Raw genomic sequence first — 8,219 nt, forward strand, 5'->3', positions numbered from 1 at the left:
CGGTTCCAACACACCAGAGTTGAATTTAAATAGAGATAGATGTTGAATGGGTGCTTTCAGGATTGGGTGCTTTAAAGGTAACCTGTTTTGGGTAAAGTACCACTCTTTTTAAAGGAATAGGACAGGTGATATGGAATTTCCTCTTGATAGTAATCTGTTGCTAGATACATATACAGCAGGGATGTCAAACTCAATTTCACTGTGGGCCGCATCAGCATTGCGGTTGCCCTGGGGGGGGCGGGTGGGTGTGGCCAGGGTGGGTGCAGCCTACTGGGTGGGCGTGGCCTAATGGGTGGGCATGGCCAGCTCTACATCATTCGCGTCAAGGGTGCCTGTGGGGGGCCTGGGCAGGAATGGGACATATCTGAGGGTCTCTGGCAGAAGGGGGTGGGACTGGGGCAAGTGCCAAGGCATGGTCCACTGGGGCAAGTGCCAAAATGGCCACCACAAAATTGTACATTGGCTCCCGGCTGGCCTGGGCCAGGGCCAAGGCAGTGGGGGCCATTCCCTCACTGTTTCCAGGATGGCTTCGCGGGCCACATGAAACCACTTCGCGGGCCGCATCCGGCCCCTGGGCCTTGTGTTTGACATGTCTGATATACAGCTTCAGCAGGGAGGAAAGCACATGCCCAGTTTTGGCTGGCGCATTAGCTATCACACATCTGGATGGCACATCTTGATGCCTTATCTTAATAATCACTCAGATTTCTGCAACCCATGTGGACCTATCCTTCACAATAGGCCTGAACACAATTACCAATTGTTAAGTAAGGTGGCTAAATGGAATTATGTCAAATCAGTCATTGAAAGGAGTACATGGGCTACTTATGAAGGGAATTATGAAGTCCAATTTAAAATGCTGACCTTCGTTAAGTTTAGTTTTAAATAATAAACATTTTAATTTTTTTGTATTTATTATGTTTAAGCACTTTGGTTTCATTTAATTTTTTAAAAAAATATCAGAATCAGAAATAACGTGTGTTGATCCCTTTCATGCTTCATAGAACTCCATTAAATTCCATGTCAGGGGTAAACAATGTGGTGTCCATGGATACCTTTCTTGTTGCCTGCCAGGCTCCCTTTTCCTAATATATGAATCATTACGGTTTTTAGATTAGAAAAATTAATGGGACACAGCCAGACTGCAAAGCATGGCACTAGACTCTAACATTCAAATGTTAAATTTTAATTAGCTTCTGAGTTTAAATGTAGGATATAGGTTGGAGTTGCAACCCACCAAGAAAAAAAAATGACGAAGGAAAGCTGAGATAGCAAGGAATTGATACATGCAAGAGCACCTACTCAGTAAAAAGTCAGCAGATGCCAACTGAACGTTAGGAAACAACTTTTCCTATACGGTAGTTAAAGCATTTTGGGAATCGGACGAATTACCCCAAAAGGTGGTAGCTTCCTCCTCATTGAATGTATTCAAGCAGAGATTGAGCAACCATCTGGCTGGGATGTTTTCATGTGTGGTTTGCACTGAGCAGAGAGCTGCATTGGGCTCTGAATGGCCCCTTTTTGGATCTGTGATGGGTATTTGGTGATTGCCCTCTTGAAGGCAACCCTTTGTGAGAGCTTTCATGGCATGCTTTCAGGGGATCAAAGGTGTTCATTGGCACGAAAAGGTGTTTCCCTAGCCCAGAGTATTCTTATGATTTAAAATTCCCATTTATTTTGTATGCAAGAAAGCTTCATACAATATGGGGGCAGCTAATCTGTGATGTTTCCTTGCTGAGCTACCATTGACGGCAAAGCGATAGCAAAGGCAGCTAGCCTGCTAAGCCAGTTCTGCTCTGTGGGTACCAACTACCCAATAACTACTGGGCAGCCCAGAGAGATTGTTAACCATATGGAAGAAATAATCCTGTTCTCTCCTGCAGAGGAAAAACACCAAAGTTGTTACTGCGGTGACAGCTGTTGGCCTGAAAGGCCAGACCTTTGAAGAACGGCTCTTTCTCTTGGAGTTTCACAGTGAGTAGCTTGAAGAATCAATACGCCTCCTGTGGATTACAGGGGCCCTGCCCTCATTATCACCACACAAAATGGCTTTTACTGGGAGTTGAAAGATGCCCAAAGCACTCTTATTTTCTCTTCTTTGTGAGATACTTTGGAGGCCAGTTTGTGCTTGTGTTTCCAAGCACAAAACAATAATCCAAGCAAACAGGGGCAAAATAAGCAAGACCCTACTTCTTCAGTTGGGCTGGTCCTTCTGAAAGACAGGCTGCTGCATTTCAGATCAGGCCACAAACAAAAGAGTACACAAAGAGGCCCATTAAAATGAAGTATTCCTCTGGTACATAAGGAGATTAATTCATTGTCAAGTGAGATACATGCCCAGTTCTTTTCCATACTTGAAGGATCAATCTCAAGAAAAATTTATTTCGGTGTGGAGAAGATGGATAGATTATCTGAAGAGAAAGTATGAAGTGATTAATTATCATATAGCTTTTGAATACATATTTTTTTTCTAATATTTTCTATATATTTAATATAATTTATATATATATATATTATATTTAAGTTTATTACTGTATGTTAGAGTTAAAGTATGTTAATTTTGTTTGTATTATGAATGGATAGCTTAATTTAGACTTGGGATGTTATGTATTTATCCCTGTACTCAGTTCTGGAAAGTCCAGGGGGGGGAGGGGGGAAGGGGATGAAGGGGTAGAATTATAAAAATTTTTTGGTGTATTTATAAATGTAATGTAAATGTTTGTCTTTAAGAAGAGGAGATGATCGGCTAGTTCCCCTCAACTGCATCCGAGGTGGTGGAAAAGAAGGTGATGGGATGTGTAGGATAGTTGGGAAGGAGGAAAGAGGAGAGGTAGTGGTCAAGAGGGGGAGGAAGGAAGAGGGAAGTAGGTAGGAAGGTGGAGGGAGTGTGGATGCAGGGGGGGAACGCCGATTATTTCTGAATACCTAATGAGTAGGCTTTTTATGTGTTTGTTTTTCTAATGAAATGCACCATATTTGTATTATTTGTTCATATGTTTATTTGAAAAAATTAATAAAAATTTTTTTTTTTAGAAATGACTGAAAGGTTCACAGGTTGAAAGGAAGAAGAAGAATGGTTCGTGATGAAGCGCTTCCAATTTTGGTAATCGAAATAAAATTTAAGAAGCTATAAAATGTCTTCAGTGTTATCAGGTGTATTCCAAATCTGAGTGGGTGTGATGGGATGAATTGTCTTTCACCAAGGCAAAAACAAAAAAACAAAAATCCAGGAGATGAATGAAAGCTGATCATAGAATTGTGGAGTTGGAAATCACCACAAAAATAATCCAATTCAGTGCTTCTCAACCTTGATTGGTTGGAGAATTCTGGGAGTTGAAGGCAACACATCTTAAAGTTACCAAGGTTGAGAAACAGTGATCTATCCAACCCTTTGCAATGTGCAGAAAAACCAGTTAAACCATTCTAAGAGGTGATTACAGTATCCAACGTCTTTTTAAAAAAATTACAGAGACAGAAAACCCACAATATCTGAGGAACGATCTCACCCCCATGGAATTGGCCCACCCCACCCACACTAGCAGACGGGACATACTACAGGCCCCATCAATCAAGAATTCCGGTTGGTGGAAACCAGGAGAAGAGTCTTTTCTGGCATGATTCCTGCTCTCTGGAACATTGTGCCTCCAAGGGGAGAGCTGCACCCCTAGTTCTGGCTTTCCAAAAGGGCTCGAAGACCAGGCTCTGGCAACTAGCCTGAGGCCCCAATGGTGTCATTCCAGCGGTAATTACTGGACTAAGATCAGTGTACATCTTGCTCCCTTCCCTCCCATCTTTGTTAATTTTAAGTCAACTTTAATGCTATTGTTTTACTGTTTTAAATGTTTCACCTTTAATTGATTGTAAGCCACTTAGAGTTGCCTCTAGATGAGATGGGTGCATATAAGTTAAACAAATAAATAATAAATAAACAAACAAACAGTTAAAATCTGCAAGTAAAATGTTCCACTGTTGTACATATCTTACCATGGTGTCTCTCTCTGTGTATGTGTATGTGTTTGCTCATAGTTTAGTGAAATTTAAATGTACATGCAATTTATTTCTGATCCTTGTTTCTTTGTTTATGAATACATTTCCTTACTGTCTTTCCTATGGCACCTTTTTATGTTCCTGAAAACTAATATGTTGTCTCATCCTCAACCTACCCGTGCTTCCTTTTTTCTAGACTGAACATTCCAAGTTACTTCAGCTTGTCCTGATAAGGCAAGTCCTCCTATTTCTGCATTATTTTTGTCACCCTCCTCTAAAGCTGCTTCAATTTCTCAGTGTGCAGAATCAGGGCTTTTTTTGTCATAGAATGCCCAGAACGGAGTTCCGGCACCTTTTTTGGATGGAACCTTGTAGGGTAGGCAAGGCGGGTTGTATGAGGTATGTGAGTTCCGGCACCTTTTTTTCTACAAAAAAAGCACTGTGCAGAATAAAGAGGAATAGGGACCTCGTGTATCTTTGATACCATTCTTTTAACATTTGTGATAGCTGTTCTAGTAGTTGCCTTACAGTGTTTGCTCATTGCAGTTTATTATCAATGACAACCCTCTGAGGAAGGAGGAGAGAGGTGTGGGTTGGAGGGGAAGGAAGGAAGAGGGAAGTAGGTAGGAAGGAGGAGTGAGGGTGGATGCAGGGGGGGGGACCGCAGATCATTTCTGAAAATAAATTGATTAGGTTTTCCTTTTTGTTTTTTAATGAAATGCACCACATTTGTATTATATGTTTATTTGAAAAATTAATAAAATTTGTAAAACTGGAAATGACAACCCTCCAGGCCTTCTACAATGTAGTGTTTTGAAACCATGAATTGGCAGAACCGGTAGCTAATTTCTTATTGCCCAGGCTCAGAATGGACTTCCGGAAGCGGCATCCACACAGAGAACCAGTTGTTCACCTATTTGAATCCCACCACTGCATGAATCCGTCATTAAGACCTTATCTTTTTTCTGCTTATCTTTCCTTCTGGTGAAAGGACATCTTGATCCTCTCAGCCTAATCTTCCAACCTGTGTAGGTTAAATTGCACGCTTGTTCTGCCACACCTGCAATTTGGTAATGAGTATAATAATTGATGGGATCCCTTATCAAATACAAATGTTCAATGATACTGGCTTCAAGACAGAACCTTTACTTTTCTCCAATTTGATATCTCATATACGGTATCTTCATGGATTGGTCAAGTCCTGCCTTAGCTATGAAAGCTGACTGGGTGATTTTTGGCCCAGGGCTGTTGCCGTGGGAAAAATAGGAGGAAGGTGTGCTGGATATGTTTGTTGCTTGAGTTATTTGTAAAAATAATAAAGGCGGGATACAAAAAATGAATAATAAAAAGACTTCTCTGATTTGACAAAACAGCAATCCATGGAGTCATGCCTTCACCTATCTTCCCAGTATTGCAGAACAGTTCATTTGACAGATGGTTCATAATAATCGTTGATTCTTTGATAAACTTCAAATAATAATAATAATAATAATAATAATAATAATAATAATAATAATAATAATAATAATAATAATAATAATAATAATAATAATAAAGTTGGAAGGGACCTTGGAAGTCATCGAGTCCAACCCCCTGCCCAGGCAGCAACCCTACACCATTTCAGACAAACGGCTGTCCAGTCTCTTCTTAAAAACTTCCAGTGTTGGAGCATTCACCACTTCTGGAGGCAGGTTGTTCCATTGGTTAATTGTTCTAACTGTCAGGAAGTTTCTCCTTAGTTTTAGGTTGCTTCTCTCCTTGATTAGTTTCCATCCGTTGCTTCTCGTCCTGCCTTCAGGCACCTTGGAGAATAGCTTGACTCCCTCTTCTTTGTGGCAGCCCCTGAGATATTGGAACACTGCTATCATGTCCCCCCTCGTCCTTCTCTTCGTTAAACTAGACATACCCAGTTCCAGCAACCGTTCCTTATATGTTTTAGCCTCCAGTCCCCTAATCATCTTTGTTGCTCTTCTCTGTACTCTTTCTAGAGTCTCAGCATCTTTTTTACATCGTGGTGACCAAAACTGGATGAAAACTGGATGCAGTATTCCAAACATCATGGTGACCAAAACTGGATGCAGTATTCTAAATACTTGAGACCTAGCCAAAGAGAACATGTAGCATTGTTGATAAACATGATTAAAATCATGCTGAGTATGAGAGTTTTCTAATAATCATTGTAAAAACAAAGGACAACTTGCCCAAAAGAAGGAGCTAAGTTCTTCATTAGTTTTTTTTTAATTATGTGCCATCAAGTTATTTTCGACTTCCAGTGATCACATAGATAGATTTTATTGATGATGATCTGTCCCCTACCTGGTCTTTTAAGTCTCCCAATTGTGCCCTCATCACTACTGTAGCTGAATTTGCTGCTGGTTGTTGTCTTCTTCTCTTTCCCTCTACCTTTATCAGCATCAGGCTGTTTCCAGAGAACTGGATCCTCACATAATATTTCCAAAGTAGGATAATTTGAGGTAGAGGAGAACATAAACTAAACATAACAAACTTTGAACCTTATCTTTAGAAATAAGACTAGTTCAAGTTTAACCTTGCTGAAATTCTTTTGATATTTCCTTAATTACTATTTGGCCTCCAGCTGAAGCCTGGCACGGATGATCATGTAATTAGTATTCCTATGTATTTCTGATCAAAGCGAAATTAGAAGGACAAACCCAAATCATCCTGGCCGATGTTCCAGCTTTGAATTGCAACCCAACAGCAAATTCAAGGAACAACAAAAGGACTTTCATTTCCTAGAATATATCATGCTGATGCTATCTTATGAAAGATAATATAGTTTTTGGTCTTGGATCAGCGAAACCTAACTAATATTCTCGAGTAGGGAATTCACTGAATGACTTTTTATATTCTATAAAATGTATACTGCCTGGATTCCTCAGAGAAAAGCAGAAATTGCTATTTTCAGTCTTGACTTTCCACTTTGTTATTATTAATTGATTTATTAATATTCATTATCCTTCACTGGTTAAATTATCCATTTAAGATGCATAGATGCTTCATAATACGTTATACTCAGATAATGGAGAGTGGGGAAACAATGACAGAGTGCCACTAAAGAATTATCAAAACATTTTTTAATATACAACAACAAAACCTATTGCTACTAAATGTTAATGGTCTTTGGAATTGCAATGTTCTCTAATACGTTTTTAGTAGTGTTAACATGGACGGCTCTTAACTAACCAAAACCAACAAAAAAGCAAGCAAATAAAGTTCTCACACAACCCCTCCAAAGCCACTCAGTTTCAGATTCCTTTTTCTTCGATACTACAGTAGTGTTTATTTTGCTCAGAAAGGACAGAGACAATGCTGTCTTTGTTTTAATAAACTTTATAATGCCTGTGCTGTCAGAGGTTTATAGTATTATCACGTTGTACCTCCCTGGGGCAGTGTGTTTGATGACTTGCCAAGAACAGAGATGCTATCTATTGCCTTGGCCAGCAGCCTACTATTCGAATGAACTATTTCATTACATTGTGGTGGCACAGTGGTTAGAATGCAGTACTGCAGGCTACTTCTGCTGACTGTCGGCTGCCAGCAGTTCGATTCACACTGGCTCAAGGTTGAATCACCTTTCCATCCTTCCGAGGTTGGTAAAATGAGGACCCAGATTGTTGGGGGCAACATGCTGACTCTGTAAACCGCTTAGAGAGGGCTGCAAAGCACTGTGAAGTGATATATAAGTCTAAGTGCTATTGCTATTCTCTCTTGCACATTTTCATTTGTGGAAAGTCTATGGGGATTTTTAGTCATCCAGGCCATAGTTATCCCAAAGATGCTTTTTCACGAGGCAACTGGACTTTCTTGCTTCGCTTCTCATCCAAGAAGCTTCTTCAGCTCTTGGATGAGTCAGAGCTGAAGAAGCTTCTTGGATGAGAAGTGAAACGTCTTCAAAGAAAAACAAGAAAGTCCAGTTGCCTTGCGAAAAAGCATCTTTGGGATTTTATTTGTGGAGACACCATTGGGATTTAAAAATGCGAACCATGGTTGACCTGCTAAGATTTTAGCATGGGCAAACTGCAAGTTTTTGGATCTTGTGACTGTAGTGCATGGTGCGTTTGCTGCAAACGTACATTTGAACTTGTTGATTCAAGAACTGTTTGTCACAGTGTTTTAGTCTATCACGTTAGCACATCTAGTGTAAAAGTTGCTTTTCTGAGGAAATTGGCATGAGTAATTCATGATGAATGTCCCAAAGGTGCTTTTTTTTC

Source organism: Protobothrops mucrosquamatus, unplaced genomic scaffold (assembly GCF_001527695.2).
Source record: "Protobothrops mucrosquamatus isolate PMUCROS unplaced genomic scaffold, P.Mucros_1.0 scaffold261, whole genome shotgun sequence".
Taxonomy (NCBI): domain Eukaryota; kingdom Metazoa; phylum Chordata; class Lepidosauria; order Squamata; family Viperidae; genus Protobothrops; species Protobothrops mucrosquamatus.